Raw genomic sequence first — 19,946 nt, forward strand, 5'->3', positions numbered from 1 at the left:
AGACCTTGCCATACGTCCTGTAGGTAGATGAGGGCCACAATGGGTATGTTTCTGAACACAGGACAAACGGGGGGATCCATTTTGGGGTGAACGTCTTCATTCCTATGTACACTGTACAAAAAAGCTGTTTTTAAATTTAAAAAATTGCCCAAAAAATTGAAAATCGTAACTTTTTCCTTCTGCTTTGCTTAGATTCATTCAAATACTGTGGGGTCAAAATACGCAGATGAATTTGTTAAGGGGTCTAATTTTTAAAATGGGGTCATTTGTGGGGGTTCTTTATAGTTTTGGCCGCTCAATGGCTCTATAAGTGGGCAATGGGGCCTGAAATTTATTCAGTTGTACCCTGAAATCCAACGGGTATTCCTTTCATTGTAGGCCCAGCCATGGGTCCTGTAAGTCCATTAGGGCAACGATGGGTATGTTTCTGAACACGGGACAAACAGGGGTATCCATTTTGGGGTGAAAGTCTTCATTTATATATGTGCTGTACAAAAAAACCTGTTTTTAATTTGACGCAATAGCCCAAAAAATGAAAATCGTAATTTTTTCCTACTGCTTTGCTTAGATCTATTCAGAAAAATTGTAGGGTTAAAATACGCAGTACACCCCTAGATAAATTCGAAAAGGGGTCTAGTTTTCAAAATGGGGTCATTTGTGGGGTTCTCTATGGTTTTGGCCGCTCAAGAACTCTACAAGTGGGCAATGGGGCCTAAAAGGACTTCAAGCAAAATCTATGTTCTGAAAGCCACCGATTACTCCTTTCATTTTGGGCCCCGTTGTGCATACGGACATAATATTAGGGCCACAATGGGTATGTTTCTGAAAACAGTACAAACAGGGGTATCCATTTTGGGGTATAAGTCTTCATTCATCTGTACGCTGTACAAAAAAAGCTGTTTTTAAAATGACAGAATTGCCAAAAAAACAAAAATCCTAATTTTTTCCTTTTGCTTTGCTTGAATTTATTCAAAAACTGTGGGGTCAAAATAGGCAGTAAACCCCTAGATAAATTCGTTAAGAAGTCTAGTTTTCATAATGGGGACATTTGTGGGGGTTCTCTGTGGTTTTGGGCGCTCAAGAACTCTACAAGTGGGCAATGGGGCCAAAAAGGACTTCAAGCAAAATCTATGTTCTGAAAGCCACCGATTACTCCTTTCATTTTGAGCCCAGTTGTGCATGTGGACATAAGATTAGGGCCACAATGGGTATATTTCTGAAAACAGCACAAACAGGGGTATCCATTTTAGGGTGCAAGTCTTCCTTCTTATGTGTGCTGTACAAAAAAAGCTGTTTTTAAAATGACAGAATTGCCAAAAAAAACTAAAATCCTAATTTTTTCCTTTTGCTTTGCTTGAATTTATTCAAAAACTGTGGGGTCAAAATATGCAGTACACCCCTAGATAAATTCGATAAGGAGTCTAGGTTTCAAAATGGGGTCATTTTTGGGGGTTCTCTATGGTTTGGGGCGCTCAAGAACTCTACAAGTGGGCAATGGGGCCTAAAAGGACTTCAAGCAAAATTTATGTTCTAAAAGCCACTGACTACTCCTTTCATTTTGGGCTCCGTTGTGCATCCAGACATAAGATTAGGGCCACAGTGGGTATGTCTCTGAACACGGGACAAACAGGGGTATCCATTTTTGGGTGCAAGTCTTCATTCATATGTGTGCTGTACAAAAAAAGCTGTTTTTAAAATGACAGAATTGCCGAAAAAACGAAAATCACCATTTTTTCCTTTTGCTTGGCTTGAATTCATTCAAAAACTGTGGGGTCAAAATATGCAGTACACCCCTAGATAAATTCCTTAAGGGGTCTAGTTTTCAAAATGGGGTCATTTGTGGGGGTTTTCTATGGTTTTTGGCGCTCAAGAACTCTACATGTGTGCTATGGGGCCTACAAGGACTTGAAGCAAAATTTCTATTTTGAAAGACACTGACTACTCCTTTCATTTTGGGCCCCTTTGTGGACTGAGATATAACATTGGGGCCATAATGGGTATATTTCTGAACACCGGAGAAATAGGGGTATCCATTTTCATGTAAACTATAGGAAAAAAAATATGTCTTTAAAATGACAGATTTGCAAAAATATGAAATTTTACTTTTTTTCCTCTAAATTGAATTAATTCCTGAAAAAAAAACTGTGGGGTCAAAATACTCATGACACCACTCAGTGAATACACTAAGGGGTGTAGTTTTTAAAATGGGGTCATTTGTGGGGGTATCTATTATTCTGACACTCATGAGCCTTTCCAATCTTGGCTTGGTGTAGGAAAACAAAGTGTTCCTCAAAATGCTAAAAAGTAATGTTAAATTTGTACGTCTCCTAAAAAAAACCGAACGTTTTTCCAATGTGCGCCCAAAATAAAGTAGACGGGTGGAAATATAAATCTTAGCAAAAATTTCTATATTATGTTTGCACATATTTGAGATATTGCAGTTGGAAATGTGAAAAAATGATGATTTTTTCAAAATTTTCCCAATTTTGGCGCTTTTAATAAATAAGCACAAATTCTATCGGTCTATTTTTTCCTCCTAAATGAAGTACAACATGTGGCAAAAAAAAAAATGTCAGAATCGCTTAGATATGCAAAACCTTTATGGTGTTTTTTCATGTTAAAGTGACACGTCAGATTTGCAAAATTTGGCCTGGTCATTAAGGCGCAAACAGGCTTGGTCACTAAGGGGTTAATAGTGAAAAAAACTTGCTAATGTGCTGCGTATCAGCGAGCATATTAGTGCATGTGCCTATGTGTTTTTGCCCTAAAAGATATGCAAGTAATATGAAGTGCAAATACAACCTTGTAAATGAGGCCTATGAGTGCACCACGTGAGTGTCATGTAACATCCATTAGGCATGTTGGCATGACTTTATAGCTATTTAGGTTGAACTCTCCCAGAAAAGCTATTGCCATAAATACAGTATATTTTTCATACAGGGTACAAATATGTGTTGGGTATTTATTGATGGATTTAATAGAAAAAATAGAGGCAATAATTTTAAAAGATAAAAAAAAAAAAACAAACGTGAGTGTGGCATTAGTTAATCCCCCCATGTGTAATGCTACAAAATTGTCTTTTACAACAGGTTTTTGTCAATTGTATTAAAGCTAGTAATAACCACTTTTCAAACGCAATTTAATGAAACTGTAATTCTATCAGTGCTGGAACATAACATTACACTGGAAGATAATTTTATATCTCCCAAAGCATGAAATATTAAAGTATACATTTTCAATGGCTGCATAATAATAAAAAGAGTTTGTAGCATGAAAGAAATCAGCCAAATAGATTAACTAAGGATTTACCTATAAATATGATTGGAGAACTATAACAAAATGACTGTGGTCAGATTAGAAATAATGTGCTATGCAGGTGATTTATGCTGCTATTTCTATTTTGTCAAAATTGCTAATTTGTTACCCATTTGTTTCACATGCTATATATATATTTGGTAGGATTAATTTTGGCAGAAAAAGGATTCCTATCATAGCATAATAAAATGCTACTACTGTGCATTAGGGCTTATTCAGATGGACATAGTTTTTGTGCTGCTAGCAGCGCAAAGAATACGCTTCTAATATGAACCAATAGAGGCATTCACATGGAGGATTGTTAGGTGTGCGAAACTCCGCACACATAACAAATATAGGAGGACATGTGAGCGCAAACTCGCATGTTGGCTCTGAGGTGCATGCAAAGATAGGACATGTTCTATCTTTACTGCGTGCTTTCCATAGGCTCCTGTGGGAGCCCTGGAAACACACAGCCCGCACATCAGAGTTTGAGGCAGCCTGTTAACGTGATCTTTACAGCGCTGTTAGCAGCGAGCTTTTCTTGCAGCTAGCAGCGCTGACAAATATGTTCATCTGAACGAGCCCTTATGGGGATCACTGATTAACTAATAGGATAGTTAAGTGTTCTCCCTTGAAAGAGTTAAAGATTCATACCCCTGAAAAAAATGTCATTGGACCAGGTGATCATTAAGACTTCTATGATTGATTGAAGGCTGCACATTTTTTACATCTGCTTCATTATCAGCCTTAGGGCGCCCACCCACTGGCGTTTGCGATTTTCGTGCGTGAAAAACGCGGCGTTTTCGCGGCGTTTTCCCGCGTTTTTCCCGCGTTTTTTGCCGCGTTTTCGCGGCTTTTCCATTAATTTCCATTGACTTTCATGGGTGCATTAGGAGAAAAATAAGGACACATATGCAACTGACAGTTCCTATGTTAAAAAACGCAACGCAACGCAAAACGCCAGTGGACAGGAGTACATTCAATTCTAATTGCTCTGCAGAAAAAACGCAAAACGCAAAGAAAAAAAAATCGCCAGTGGGTGGGCGCCCTTAGGCCTATTTCACATGACTGTATGCGATTTTACGTTTGGCCATACGCGGTAAAAAAAATCCCATGAATGAAGAATAGTTGCGATCAAGACCTAATCTTAGCCACGTATTTTCTGCCGTTCACAGCTGCAGCGTAATGGCAAAAAAGATACACTGCAGCGTGGAAATCCCTCGATCGGCATAAATCCTTGAAATGACTGGCTAGACCTCAGGCTATAGAACTAGATTTTACCTATGTCAGTCCCCTTGCTTGGGTACTGTCAGTGTCTCCCATTACTCAGATACACCCGGGAGTTATAGGACCAATGCACTATAATATGAAGCACAAATCAATACTAGTAGGTAACAAAAATGCAAGAAGAGGCACTTACCAACAAATGACAATAACAGAATGATGATATGATCAAATTATGGAAGAAACAAATGATGTTGATGGTAGTCAGGTGATGGAGCAGGTGGATGATGACGGTGGTTATGTGATAATGGAGCAGATGGGTGATATAGAAAAAATAGTAAACAGAGAAAGCTAGAGTTAGATTCAGTTATCAAAGTCTTCCCCTAACATATACCTGCTCCTGACTTTAACACCTGACACTACTGTCCCTGAGTATCCCTAAATATATCTTCCTTGGTCAGACCTCATCTAGAATCGAGTATCCAGTTCAGGGCACTACAATTAAGAAAAAAGACATAGACAAACAGGAGCGAGTTCAGAAAAGAGTTACCAAGATGGTGAGCGGTCTGCAAATCATGTCCTATGAGGAATGGTTAAAGGATCTGGCAATGTTTAGCTAGCAAAAAAGAAAGCTGAGAGGAGACTTAATAGCTGTCTACAAATATCTGAAGGCCTATCACAGTGCAGAGTGATCAGTCCTATTCTCATTTCTACAAGATAAGACTAGAAGCAATGGGATGAAACTGAAAGGGAGGACACAAATTACATATTAGACAGTGAGGGTGATCAATGAGTGGAACAGGTTAATAACATGATGAGGTGGTGAGTTCTCCTTCAATGGAAGTCTTCAATCAGAGGTTGGACAGACATCTGTCTGGGATGATTTAGTGAATCCTGCAATAAGCATAGGGTTGGACCTGTTGACTCTGTAGGTCCCTTCCAACTCTACAATTCTATCATATCCCTAACGGGAACCTTATCTGAAACACTGAACATATCAAAAATTGAGAGCACTAAGACCCAAAGACAAGAAAACTAGAGCAAAGCTGAACACTATGAGGCGAGACAAAGACCAATACAAAGAGAGAAAAAGCAAACAGCAAACTGCAAGGCTAAGAAGTAAGGACTAGACTAGAAATAACTAGAGATGAGCGAGCACCTAAATGCTTGGGTGCTCGTTACTCGGGACGAAATTTTCGCGATGCTCGAGGGTTCGTTTCGAGTAACGAACCCCATTGAAGTCAATGGGCGACTCGAGCATTTTTGTATATCGCCGATGCTCGCTAAGGTTTCCATTTGTGAAAATCTGGGCAATTCAAGAAAGTGATGGGAACGACACAGCAACGGATAGGGCAGGCGAGGGGCTACATGTTGGGCTGCATCTCAAGTTCCCAGGTCCCACTATTAAGCCACAATAGCGGCAAGAGTGCCCCCCCCCCTCCCAACAACTTTTATTTCTGAAAAGCTATCATTAGCAATGCATACCTTAGCTAAGCACCACACTACCTCCAACAAAGCACAATCACTGCCTGCATGACACTCCGCTGCCACTTCTCCTGGGTTACATGCTGCCCAACCCCCCGCACGACCCAGTGTCCACAGCGCACACCAAAGTGTCCCTGCGCAGCCTTCAGCTGCACTCATGCCACACCACCCTCATGTCTATTTATAAGTGCGTCTGCCATGAGGAGGAACCGCAGGCACACACTGCAGAGGGTTGGCATGGCTAGGCAGCGACCCTCTTTAAAAGGGGCGGGGCGATAGCCCACAATGCTATACAGAAGCAATGAGAAATATAATCCTGTGTCACCGCCATCAGGAGCTGCACACGTGGGCATAGCAATGGGGAACCTATGTGCCACACACTATTCATTCTGTCAAGGTGTCTGCATGCCCCAGTCAGACCGCGTTTTTTTTATAAATAGTCACAGGCAGGTACAACTTCGCAATGGGAATTCCGTGTGCACCCACAGCATGGGTGGCTCCCTGGAACCCACCGGCTGTACATAAATGTATCCCATTGCAGTGCCCATCACAGCTGAGGTAACGTCCGATTAAATGCAGGTGGGCTTCGGCCCACACTGCATGCCCCAGTCAGACAAGGGTTCTTTAGAAGTGGACACATGCAGTTACTACTCCGTGTGGACCGACAGCATGGGTGGGTGCCAGGAAGCCACCGGCGGTACATAAATATATCCCATTGCATTGCCCATCACAGCTGAGGTAATGTCATGTTTAATGCAGGTGGGCTTCGGCCCATACTGCATGCCCCAGTCAGACTGGGGTTCTTTAGAAGTGGACACATGCAGTTACAACTCCCTGTGGACCCACAGCATGGGTGGCTCCCTGGAACCCACCGGCGGTACATAAATATATCCCATTGCAGTGCCCAGCACAGCTGATGTAACGTCAGCTTTAATGCAGGTGGGCAAAAAATTAATTGGATTACACTGTAGGCGATGGCCCCAAAAAATTGGTGTACCAACAGTACTAATGTACGTCAGAAAAATTGCCCATGCCCAACCAAGAGGGCAGGTGAAACCCATTAATCGCTTTGGTTAATGTGGCTTCATTTGTAACTAGGCCTGGAGGCAGCCCAGTTAAAATAAAAATTGGTTCAGGTGCAAGTTTCAACGCTTTAATGAGTATTGAAACGTATAAAAATTGTTTACAAAAATTATATGACTGAGCCTTGTGGGACTAAAAAAAATTGCCCGTTCGGCGTGATTATGTCAGGTTTCAGGAGGAGGAGCAGGAGGAGGAGGATGAATATTATACACAGATTGATGAAGCTAAAAGGTCCACGTTTTTGATGGTGATAGAGAACAATGCTTCCATCCGCGGGTGCAGCCTACGTATTGTTTAGGTATCGCTGCTGTCCGCTGGTGGAGAAGAGAAGTCTGGGGAAATCCAGGCTTTGTTCATCTTGATGAGTGTAAGCCTGTCGGCACTGTCGGTTGACAGGCGCGTACGCTTATCTGTGATGATTCCCCCAGCCGCACTAAACACCCTCTCTGACAAGACGCTAGCCGCAGGACAAGCAAGCACCTCCAGGGCATACAGCGCGAGTTCAGGCCACGTGTCCAGCTTCGACACCCAGTAGTTGTAGGGGGCACAGGCGTCACGGAGGATGGTCGTGTGATCGGCTACGTACTCCCTCACCATCCTTTTACAGTGCTCCCGCCGACTCAGCCTTGACTGGGGAGCGGTGACACAGACTTGCTGGGGAGCCAGAAAGCTGTCAAAGGCCTTAGAGAGTGTTCCCCTGCCTGTGCTGTACATGCTGTCTGATCTCTGCGCCTCCCCTGTTGCCTGCCCCTCGGAACTGCGCCTTCGGCCACTAGCGCTGTCGGATGGGAATTTTACCATCAGTTTGTCCGCCAGGGTCCTGTGGTATAGCATCACTCTCAAACCCCTTTCCTCTTCGGGTATGAGAGTGGAAAGGAAATACCATGGGTCGAGCAGTGTGTACACCCAGTAATCCGTAGTGGCCAGAATGCGTGTAACGCGAGGGTCACGAGAAAGGCATCCTAACATGAAGTCAGCCATGTGTGCCAGGGTACCTGTACGCAACACATGGCTATCCTCACTAGGAAGATCACTTTCAGGATCCTCCTCCTCCTCCTCCTCCTCCGGCCATACACGCTAAAAGGATGACAGGCAAGTAGCATGGGTACCTTCAGCAGTGGGCCAAGCTGTATCTTCCCCCTCCTCCTCATCCTCCTTATGCTCCTCCTCCTCCTCAACACGCTAAGATATAGACAGGAGGGTGCTCTGACTATCCAGCGACATACTGTCTTCCCCCGCCTCTGTTTCCAAGCGCAAAGCGTCTGCCTTTATGCTTTGCAGGGAACTTCTAAAGAGGCATAGCAGAGGAATGGTGACACTAATGATTGCAGCATCGCCGCTCACCATCTGATTAGACTCCTCAAAGTCTGCCAACCAGGCCCACTCTTCTGTAAAGAATTGAGGAGGCTGACTCCCACTGCGCCGCCCATGTTGGAGTTGGTATTCCACTATAGCTCTACGCTGCTCATAGAGCCTGGCCAACATGTGGAGCGTAGAGTTCCACCATGTGGGCACGTCGCACAGTAGTCGGTGCACTGGCAGATAAAACCGATGTTGCAGGGTGCGCAGGGTGGCAGCGTCTGTGTAGGACTTGCGGAAATGTGCGCAGAGCCGGCGCACCTTTCCGAGCAGGTCTGACAAGCGTGGGTAGCTTTTCAGAAAGCGCTGAACCACCAAATTAAAGACGTGGGCCAGGCATGGCACGTGCGTGAGGCTGCCGAGCTGCAGAGCCGCCACCAGGTTACGGCCGTTGTCACACATGACCATGCCCGGTTGGAGGCTCAGCGGCGCAAGCCAGCGGTCGGTCTGCTCTGTCAGACCCTGCAGCAGTTCGTGGGCCGTGTGCCTCTTCTCTCCTAAACTGAGTAGTTTCAGCATGGCCTGCTGATGCTTGCCCACCGCTGTGCTGCCACGACGCGCGACACCGACTGCTGGCGTCGTGCTGCTGCTGACATATCTTGATTGCGAGACTGAGGTTGCGTAGGAGGAGGAGGAGGAGGAGGAGGAGGGTGGTTGAGTGGAGGAAGCATACACCGCCGCAGATACCACCACCGAGCTGGGGCCCGCAATTCTGGGGGTGGGTAGGACATGAGTGGTCCCAGGCTCTGACTCTGTCCCAGCCTCCACTAAATTCACCCAATGTGCCGTCAGGGAGATATAGTGGCCCTGCCTGCCTGTGCTTGTCCACGTGTCTGTTGTTAAGTGGACCTTGCCAGTAACCGTGTTGGTGAGGGCGCGTACAATGTTGCGGGAGACGTGGTCGTGCAGGGCTGGGACGGCACATCGGGAAAAGTAGTGGCGACTGGGAACTGAGTAGCGTGGGGCCGCCACCGCCATCATACCTTTGAAAGCCTCTGTTTCCACAACCCTATACGGCAGCATCTCCAGGCTGATAAATTTGGCTATGTGCACGTTTAACGCTTGAGCGTGCGGGTGCGTGGCGGCGTACTTGCGTTTGCGCTCCAACACTTGCTCTAGCGACGGCTGGACGGTGCGCTGAGAGACATTGGTGGATGGCGCCGAGCACAGCGGAGGTGAGGGTGTGGGTGCAGGCCAGGAGACGGTAGTGCCTGTGTCCTGAGAGGGGGGTTGGATCTCAGTGGCAGGTTGGGGCACAGGGGGAGAGGCAGCGGTGCAAACCGCAGGTGGTGAACGGCCTTCGTCCCACCTTGTGGGGTGCTTGGCCATCATATGTCTGCGCATGCTGGTGGTGGTGAGGCTAGTGGTGGTGGCTCCCCGGCTGATCTTGGAGCGACAAAGGTTGCACACCACTGTTCGTCGGTCGTCTGCACTCTCAGTGAAAAACTGCCAGACCTTTGAGCACCTCGGCCTCTGCAGGGTGGCATGGCGCGAGGGGGCACTTTAGGAAACAGTTGGTGGATTATTCGGTCTGGCCCTGCCTCTACCCCTGGCCACCGCACTGCCTCTTCCAACCTGCCCTGCTGCTGCACTTGCCTCCCCCTCTGAAGACCTGTCCTCAGTAGGCGTAGCAAACCAGGTGGGGTCAGTCACCTAATCGTCCTGCTGCTCTTCCTCCGAATCCTCTGTGCGTTCCTCCCTCGGACTTACTCCAATTACTACTACCTGAGTGATAGACAACTGTGTCTCATCGTCATCGTCCTCCTCACCCACTGAAAGCTCTTCAGACAGTTGCCGGAAGTCCCCAGCCTCATCCCCCGGACCCCGGGAACTTTCCAAAGCTTGGGCATCGGTCACGACAAACTTCTCCAGTGGGAGAGGATTCGGAACCATTGCTGCCCATTCTGGGCAGGGGCCCGAGAACAGTTCCTGGGAGTCTGCCTGCTCCTCAGAATGTGTCATTGTAATGGAGTGAGGAGGCTGGGAGGAAGGAGGAGCAGTAGCCAGAGGATTCAGAGTTGCAGCAGTGGACGGCGCAGAATTCTGGGTGGTCGATAGATTGCTGGATGCACTTTCTGCCATCCACGACAGGACCTGCTCACACTGCTCATTTTCTAATAAAGGTCTACCGCGTGGACCCATTAATTGTGAGATGAATGTGGGGACGCCAGAAACGTGCCTCTCTCCTAATCCCGCAGCAGTCGGCTGCGATACACCTGGATCAGGAGCTCAGCCTGTGCCCACACCCTGACTTGGGCCTCCGCGTCCTCGTCCGCGTCCACGTCCTCTAGGCCTACCCCTACCCCTCAGCATGCTGTATTACCAGTAGTGCAGAAACAGAACGCTGTAATTAAATGTGCCGCTTATTGGCCTGTGGTTGGAGGCTGACTTCCCTTACGGAACGCACAGCAGAGCCAGGAAACAATTTTGCGCACGCCTGTAGTGAGACGTAGGTGCGTATGACTGAGCTAGTGGAATTCACAGTGCAGAAGCAGTCAAGTGGCCAAAGGCCAGTAGTAGGCCTTAAGTATTTTGCTTCTATTTTTTTAAAATGCTGAGCTGATACAGCAGACAGATACTGTAGGCAGCGTATAATATTATGTATACTCTTTCCCTCTGGCGGGATGACGGCGATCATGTAACAGAGACAGCAGATCCAGGAAACAATTTTGCGCAAGCCTGCTCTAACGCTTAGCTGTGTATTAATTAGGACTACTACCCCCAGCAGATAGATACTGCAGGCAGCGTATAATATTATGTATACTGTTTCCCTCTGGCGGGATGACGGCGCTGATGTAACAGAGACAGCAGATCCAGGAAACAATTTTGTGCAAGCCTGCTGTAACGCTTAGCTGCGTATTAATTAGGACTACTACCCCCAGCAGATAGATACTGTAGGCAGCGTATAATATTATGTATACTCTTTCCCTCTGGCGGGATGACGGCGCTGATGTAACAGAGACAGCAGATCCAGGAAACAATTTTGCGCAAGCCTGCTGTAACGCTTAGCTGCGTATTAATTAGGACTACTACCCCCAGCAGATAGATACTGTAGGCAGCGTATAATATTATGTATACTGTTTCCCTCTGGCGGGATGACGGCGCTGATGTAACAGAGACAGCAGATCCAGGAAACAATTTTGCGCAAGCCTGCTGTAACGCTTAGCTGCATATTAATTAGGACTACTACCCCCAGCAGATAGATACTGTAGGCAGCGTATAATATTATGTATACTGTTTCCCTCTGGCGGGATGATGGCGCTGATGTAACAGAGACAGCAGATCCAGGAAACAATTTTGCGCAAGCCTGCTGTAACGCTTAGCTGCATATTAATTAGGACTACTACCCCCAGCAGATAGATACTGTAGGCAGCGTATAATATTATGTATACTCTTTCCCTCTGGCGGGATGACGGTGCTGATGTAACAGAGACAGCAGATCCAGGAAACAATTTTGCGCAAGCCTGCTGTAACGCTTAGCTGCGTATTAATTAGGACTACTACCCCCAGCAGATAGATACTGTAGGCAGCGTATAATATTATGTATACTGTTTCCCTCTGGCAAGATGACGGCGCTGATGTAACAGAGACAGCAGATCCAGGAAACAATTTTGCGCAAGCCTGCTGTAACGCTTAGCTGCGTATTAATTAGGACTACTACCCCCAGCAGATAGATACTGTCGGCAGCTTATAATATTATGTATACTGTTTCCCTCTGGCGGGATGACGGCGATCATGTAACAGAGACAGCAGATCCAGGAAACAATTTTGCGCAAGCCTGCTGTAACGCTTAGCTGCGTATTAATTAGGACTACTACCCGCAGCAGATAGATACTGTAGGCAGCGTATAATATTATGTATACTGTTTCCCTCTGGCGGGATGACGGCGCTGATGTAACAGAGACAGCAGATCCAGGAAACAATTTTGCGCTAGCCTGCTGTAACGCTTAGCTGCGTATTAATTAGGACTACTAGCCCCAGCAGATAGATACTGTAGGCAGCGTTTAATATTATGTATACTGTTTCCCTCTGGCAGGATGACGGCGCTGATGTAACAGAGACAGCAGATCCAGGAAACAATTTTGCGCAAGCCTGCTGTAACGCTTAGCTACGTATTAATTAGGACTACTACCCCCAGCAGATAGATACTGTAGGCAGCGTATAATATTATGTATACTCTTTCCCTCTGGCGGGATGACAGCGCTGAAGTAACAGAGACAGCAGATCCAGGAAACAATTTTGCGCAAGCCTGCTGTAACGCTTAGCTGCGTATTAATTAGGACTACTACCCCCAGCAGATAGATACTGTAGGCAGCGTATAATATTATGTATACTCTTTCCCTCTGGCGGGATGACGGCGCTGATGTAACAGAGACAGCAGATCCAGGAAACAATTTTGCGCAAGCCTGCTGTAACGCTTAGCTGTGTATTAATTAGGACTACTACCCCCAGGAGAAAGATACTGTAGGCAGCATATAATATTATGTACACTGTTTCCCTCTGGCGGGATGACGACGATCATGTAACAGAGACAGCAGATCTAGAAAACAATTTTGCGCAAGCCTGCTGTAACGCTTAGCTGCGTATTAATTAGGACTACTACCCCCAGCAGATAGATACTGTAGGCAGCGTATACTATTATGTATACTCTTTCCCTCTGGCGGGATGACGGCGCTGATGTAACAGAGACAGCAGATCCAGGAAACAATTTTGCGCAAGCCTGCTGTAACGCTTAGCTGCGTATTAATTAGGACTACTACCCCCAGCAGATAGATACTGTAGGCAGCGTATAATATTATGTATACTGTTTCCCTCTGGCGGGATGACGGCGCTGATGTAACAGAGACAGCAGATCCAGGAAACAATTTTGCGCAAGCCTGCTTTAACGCTTAGCTGCGTATTAATTAGGACTACTACCCCCAGCAGATAGATACTGTAGGCAGCGTATAATATTATGTATATTGTTTCCCTCTGGCGGGATGACGGCGCTGATGTAACAGAGACAGCAGATCCAGGAAACAATTTTGCGCAAGCCTGCTGTAACGCTTAGCTGCGTATTAATTAGGACTACTACCCCCAGCAGATAGATACTGTAGGCAGCGTATAATATTATGTATACTGTTTCCCTCTGGCGGGATGACGGAGCTGATGTAACAGAGACAGCAGATCCAGGAAACAATTTTGTGCATGCCTGCTGTAACGCTTAGCTGCGTAATAATTAGGACTACTACCCCCAGCAGATAGATACTGTAGGCAGCGTATAATATTATGTATACTGTTTCCCTCTGGCGGGATGACGGCGCTGATGTAACAGAGACAGCAGATCCAGGAAACCATTTTGCGCAAGCCTGCTGTAACGCTTAGCTGCGTATTAATTAGGACTACTACTCCCAGCAGACACGCAGTAAACTGAAGACGGTCACAGGCATCCCAAATATAGTATTTTTCCCCAATTTTTTGGAAAAAGCCCACTGCCTATATAGCCTGAATATTTCTTACCCTGCCTCACCATTACTGGCCCTATACTCTGTACAATGACTGCAGACTGCGGACGTAATGCTCTGCACGCCCGATATACAAAAAAAAAATTGTGCAACACTGCTAAAAGCAGCCTCAACAGTACTGCACACGGTCAGATGTGGCCCTAAGAAGGACCGCTGGGGTTCTTGAAGCCTAAAATACTCCTAACACTCTCCCTATAGCAACTCCAGCAAGACAGCACTTTCCCTGAACTATGTCAGAATGCATCTGTGGCGAGCCACGTGAGGGGCCGATTTATATACTCGGGTGACACCTGATCTCGCCAGCCACTCACTGCAGGGGGGTGGTATAGGGCTTGAACATCGCAGGGAGAAGTTGTAATGCCTTCCCTGTCTTTCTATTGGCCAGAAAAGCGCGCTAACGTCTCAGAGATGAAAGTGAAAGTAACTCGAACATCGCGTGGTACTCGTCTCGAGTAACGAGCATCTCGAACACGCTAATACTCGAACGAGTATCAAGCTCGGACGAGTACGTTCGCTCATCTCTAGAAATAACCATAGTAACAAAACTACCCTAAATTGGGAACAACAAAATAAATTTGCCTAGTAACATGATAATAAGAGCATATACGGAATATTAAGTTTAAAAGTCATGGAAACTTTAGTGCAATTGGAACTGATTAAAAATGTTCAACTATTTTTGCACTACACTTCTAGTGAATACAAGTTAGAGACCTAGTTTTTTTGCAAAAACAGATCCTATATGTAAGGGTCGGGGAGTTCTTCACAGTTCCCGTATAGCAGGGGTGGGGGATTTTATATATACAGCCAGGAAGGGGGGAGGTTGTAGATAATGAGGTAGATGTTATTATACTGTAACTGATTATCTTTATTGTTTAATGCGGCTCAGAAGTCCTGGTGGTCAGTGCTGCTGTATGCTTGTAAGCGTGGGTCGCTGGGGACCTGTCAGTCAAGTGAGCTGGGTCCCATCTCCCTCTGAGCAGATTATTGATTTTTTTTGACAGCTCTCTCTGGCACTGCTGCTGTCTAGGGATCAGATGGCTGAACGGAACTATGGGCAGCAGCTTTCCTATACTTGTATTCTTTGAGAAATAACAACTCTAGAGAATGTTTTCTTAGAACTCTTCATTGTGCCGTTCCTCTGTTCCTTCTAGAAAACTGACAGGTCCTCTTTAAATGATACCTTCATACAACGTACAAATAACACAGGCATGCAATGCTCATGATAATAGTGGATATTTTACAAGATTATACCATATATTGACTTTAGTTTATTTTTATACATAAAGCAACAGTAGACATTTTATTGTGTATCAACATATATTCTGTTACTTCAATATTATTTCTTGTGAGGAGGTGAGAATTTCTATACACTTTTCTGGTTTAAGCACCTGGATCAAATTCAAAGTACTGGCATTAAAATATGAATGCTTTCAAGAAAGCATGTTATAAAACTCAATTTTCTTAACAGCATCTTTAGGCACTTTAAGTCCATTAAACAGACATATCTAGTTATCTTTGATAGACAGTTGATACAAAATATGAATTTTAAAACCATTTGTTTAAAAGTGTGAATCTTATTGTTTACCCCTGTTTTTACTTTTATACCAACATGATATTTGATTTTAATGTGTTCTTTTATTGGGCGGTTTAGAAGCGGAGTGTGCCTTTTGGAAGGGGCAAAGCATCTTGTTCCCTCAATGATGCATGCAATCACAGGCATCATTCCTAAATCTAATAAACAAGGAAGTTATGTCTTGCAGAATTAACAAAAGAACTAAAAAGAACATCTGTCAGGCAGCCTGCTGCAGTGCTCTGTAACAAACGGAGAGACATATGCTCAACTACACTCGGAAGGTTTTGGTTCATTTCTTCCCTTTCTGAAGCTGTTTAGTAAAAGAGCAGACCGGGTATTTAAGCACATTTATTCTGGCAACACAAGTATGAACTCTAATTATTAGGTCAGAGCATTTTTTTGTACAACAGTAGGAAAGCTAATGGCAGAATCAGGCATAAAACAGCTGCTTACATTTCTGTAAGTTAGTTTTAAAGTAACACTGCCTTTTAGTACATTTATGAAATTAAAACCAGGTTATGCCACTTTAGCAATTCCTTTTAATGTGCAATTGCCGCTAAAGAAAGATCATTTAAAGTCTAGTAAAATCCAAAACTCCAAAAACTATAGCGCATACAGGCAAATGACAAAATATTGGATACATTATTAAAATGGTGTTATCTACTATTGGCCAAGAAGTGCTGAATTATCTTCAAACTGCATTACATTTTTGGCTTTGAAATGCAGATTTCATAATATTCAGAATTCCACAGAAATCATAATTTTGGGTTACATTGCTTTATATGTGAAGGGTTGAGGAGAGTGGGTTCCTTTTTAAATTCCCTATTGCATGTCACTTAACATATTTAGATGGAAAAACTTAACAAGATATTGCAAATAAGAAACTGACACATACTAAATACTAACAGCTATTTAATGCGTAGCACCAACATATTCCCTTTTGCTGTACATTATCACTCACATTTAAATGTCCCACTGTAAACTCCTGTTAGTCCCCGTGGGCTTAAGGGGACTCCCCAAGGCTCCCCTTAATCCTCATGGGGACTAAAAGGGATTTACAATGGGACATTTAAAATGTTCTTCTGGGCAGCATGTTTTAAATATCCTGCTGTAAGCAGTGGGGTATTCCCTTGATCATCAGAAATCTTATTTTCCTGCTCAGTAGTTTCCATATACTCCAGCTCCCATAGGAGTCAATGGAAACTCCTGTGCAGCTCGCACCAAAGATAGGTCAGGTCCTATCTTTTCTTGCAGCACGGACCTTAGATGCGGGCATTGTAGCCAGGCATGTCCTATCTTTTAATGATTTCCCAGCAGCAGGGGGCAGTAGGGAACTCCCTCAATTTCTCTCCCCAAGGGATTTCCCTACAGTGGGAAGATAGAGGGGACTGGGTTACAGGGCTTCCCCAATAGCATGGGAGGAGGGGCAGAGCTAGAGGGATGCCACACCGTTTTTTAAAGGAAAAAGGAGAAACCCAATAAGGAATAATGGAAAAACGCTTGGTCACTAAGGGGTTAATATTTGCACATGATACAAAGCTATGTAAAGTAATTAATACAGGAGAGGACAGAATGTGATTGCAAGTGGATTTAGATGAGTTGTTGGCTTGGGCAGTAAAGTGGCAAATGAGGTTTAACACTGATAAATGTAAGGCTTTGTACATGGGCAGTGATAATACATGCCACCATTACACACTAAATGAGAAACCACTGGACACCTAGTGTCAGGTAGCTGCTGCCAAGGCAAAAAGAATCAAGGGGTGCATCAAAAGAGGTCTAGGACCAAATGACAAGAACATTGTTCTTCCTTTTTACAAATTACTGGTTAGACCAAACATGGAATATTGAGTACAGTTCTGGGCACCGGTAGTCAAGCAGGACATATCAGAGCTTGAGCGGGTTCAAAGGCGAGCAACTAAAGTAATAAATGGAATGGGTAGACTACAATACCCAGAGAGGTTATCAAAAGTGGGGTTATTTATACCGACATAGATGGGGGTTCTTTACTGTAGGAGCAGTGAGACTATGGAACTTTCTGCCTGAGGATGTGATGATGGTAAACTCGATAAAAGAGTTTAAGAGGGGCATGGACACCTTTCTTGAGAATTATAATATTACATGTTATAGACACTAATTAATTCAGAAGAGTTGTTAAGGGTGCATTCAAACAAGCGTGGTTTACATGCTGCTACATGCTGTAAACCACGCTTCTATAGCAACTAATAGGTTGCTATGGAAGCACGCACACATAGCTTTTTATCAGTGCAGAATCTGAGCTGGTTAAAAAAAAAATAGGACAGCGAGTGTCAACTAGCCTGTCAGCTCCGAGCTGAGACACTGTCCATGGTACTGACCACAGGCTCTTATGGGAGACGGGGCAGCACTCTGCCCGCAGCATATACATGTGAACGGGCTGCTCTGTGGAGCACGGAGCAGCTTGTTCCTTGCAGAATTCCTGCATGTCAGCAGCATGGTTTACACGTTGCTGTAGCAGCGTGTAAACCACGCTCGTCTGAATGCACCCTTATAAAGGGAGTATTCTGATTACCGGATTAGAGACGAAGGAAAATTGTGAGGAAATTGATTTCTACCTCGTTTTTTTTTTTTTTTTTGCTTTCCTCTGGATCAACATTAGGGGAGGAAATAGACTGAACTAGATGGACATATGTCTTTTTTTTGCCTTAACATACTATATTTAATATCTGATTGGTGGCTGGCCGACTCCTATCACTCCTGCCAATCAGCAGTTTGAAGGGGTTGTAGTGCGCACATTACTCTTCAATATTTACATCTGAGTACCGCCCTGTTTATACTCAGAACAGTTCTTAATGTAGCCATTCTGAGTATTGCAGTCTTGCCCCATTGAAGGGAATGGAGTGTAATGTAAAGTTCACAATGTTATTGGCATTAAGCAGATCAAAATCCTTCCTTGTTTATTTTAATAATTCTTAAAATATAGAAATTGATTTTCCATACAAAGAACTTCCCCCAGTCTAAAACATGGCTACTCCTAAACCATCTACTTGATGTATACCAAAGGTGTGCTGTGCTAGCTGTGCAAGTAAACTATAAATATCCTGAGTAACGTGGGAATAGAAACATAAACTGTGTGACGCTTGGCTCCAGTAAATACAACAAACTAAAATAGCTCATAGAACAATTTTAAATATTGTCATCTGCAGAAGTTGTGAAGAAAAAAAATCTGCAAATATATCCCCATTGAAGAAGTGATATAGAATGGCTGAAAAAGTTATAGGAATGAATGAATGGGTCATTCAATTGGATGAATGTTTTACTCTGTTTAGTTTAACTAAGATAATTGGCAGTACCAGAAAATTACCATCCTCTATACTCTGCCTACACATTACAATGTTATAGAGCTGATGTAGACTGATTCAAGTTATTTAATGTAGATGTTAGAAGCATTATGGTATATTAATCTTTACTAGAGATGAGCGAGCACCAAAATGCTCGGGTGCTCATTGCTCGAGTCAAACTTTTCGTAATACTCAAGAGCTCGTTTCGAGTAACGAACCACATTGAAATCAATGGGCGACTCCGTATAGCTGATGACTTGTCAAACACCAGAAAACATCAGAAAGTCATGGAAACACCACAGAAATGGATAGGGAAGGGCAGGGGCAGCGTGCATGGCTGCATCTGAGGCTCCCAGGTCCCACTATTAAGCCAAAATGGGGGCAAGAGTCTGGCGTCACCCCCCTAACAATTTACTTCAGTCAAACCCTCATTAGCAAGGCACCCCTTAGCTAAGCACCACACTACCTGCAACCACGGACAATCACTGCCTGCGGGTGACACCGCTGCCTCTTCTCCTGGGTTACATGCTGGCATTGCTGTCCAACCCCCCAGCACGATCCTGCATCCACAGCACACACAAAAGTTTCCCTGCGCAGCGTTCAGCTGCCCTCATGCCACACGCTCTCTTCATAGCCACTCCACCCTCATGTCTATTTATAAGCGCGTACTGGATGAGGAGGAACCAGAGGCACACACTGCAGAGGGTTGGCAGGGCCAGGCAGCGACCCTCTTTGAAAGTGTGGGCGATAGTTGAGAATTGATGATAAATTGCCGCACGATCATCATTCCAATCCCTTGCTACCTCTGTCACAAAATTGTCAGGAGCCGCAAACTTTCGCATAAAGGAGACTCAGGTGCGAGCACTTCTACACATCTCCACAATGCAGCAATACTCTGTGTGGGAAGCACGTGAGCGGGCCCAGGGTCAGGTTCGGTCCCAGCCTCCACCTTGTGTGACCTAAGGTGCCGTGAGTTACATAGCACTGGGAAATCCATGTGTCCCCACACAATTTATTCTGTGTAGGTGTTAGATAACTCAACACCGCAATGAAAAGTCTTTGAGTTCCTTGGGCTTGCCTATGTTGTCGGTGGGCAAAGATGGT

Source organism: Eleutherodactylus coqui, chromosome 4 (genome assembly GCF_035609145.1).
Source record: "Eleutherodactylus coqui strain aEleCoq1 chromosome 4, aEleCoq1.hap1, whole genome shotgun sequence".
In the NCBI taxonomy this organism is placed as follows: Eukaryota; Metazoa; Chordata; class Amphibia; order Anura; family Eleutherodactylidae; genus Eleutherodactylus; species Eleutherodactylus coqui.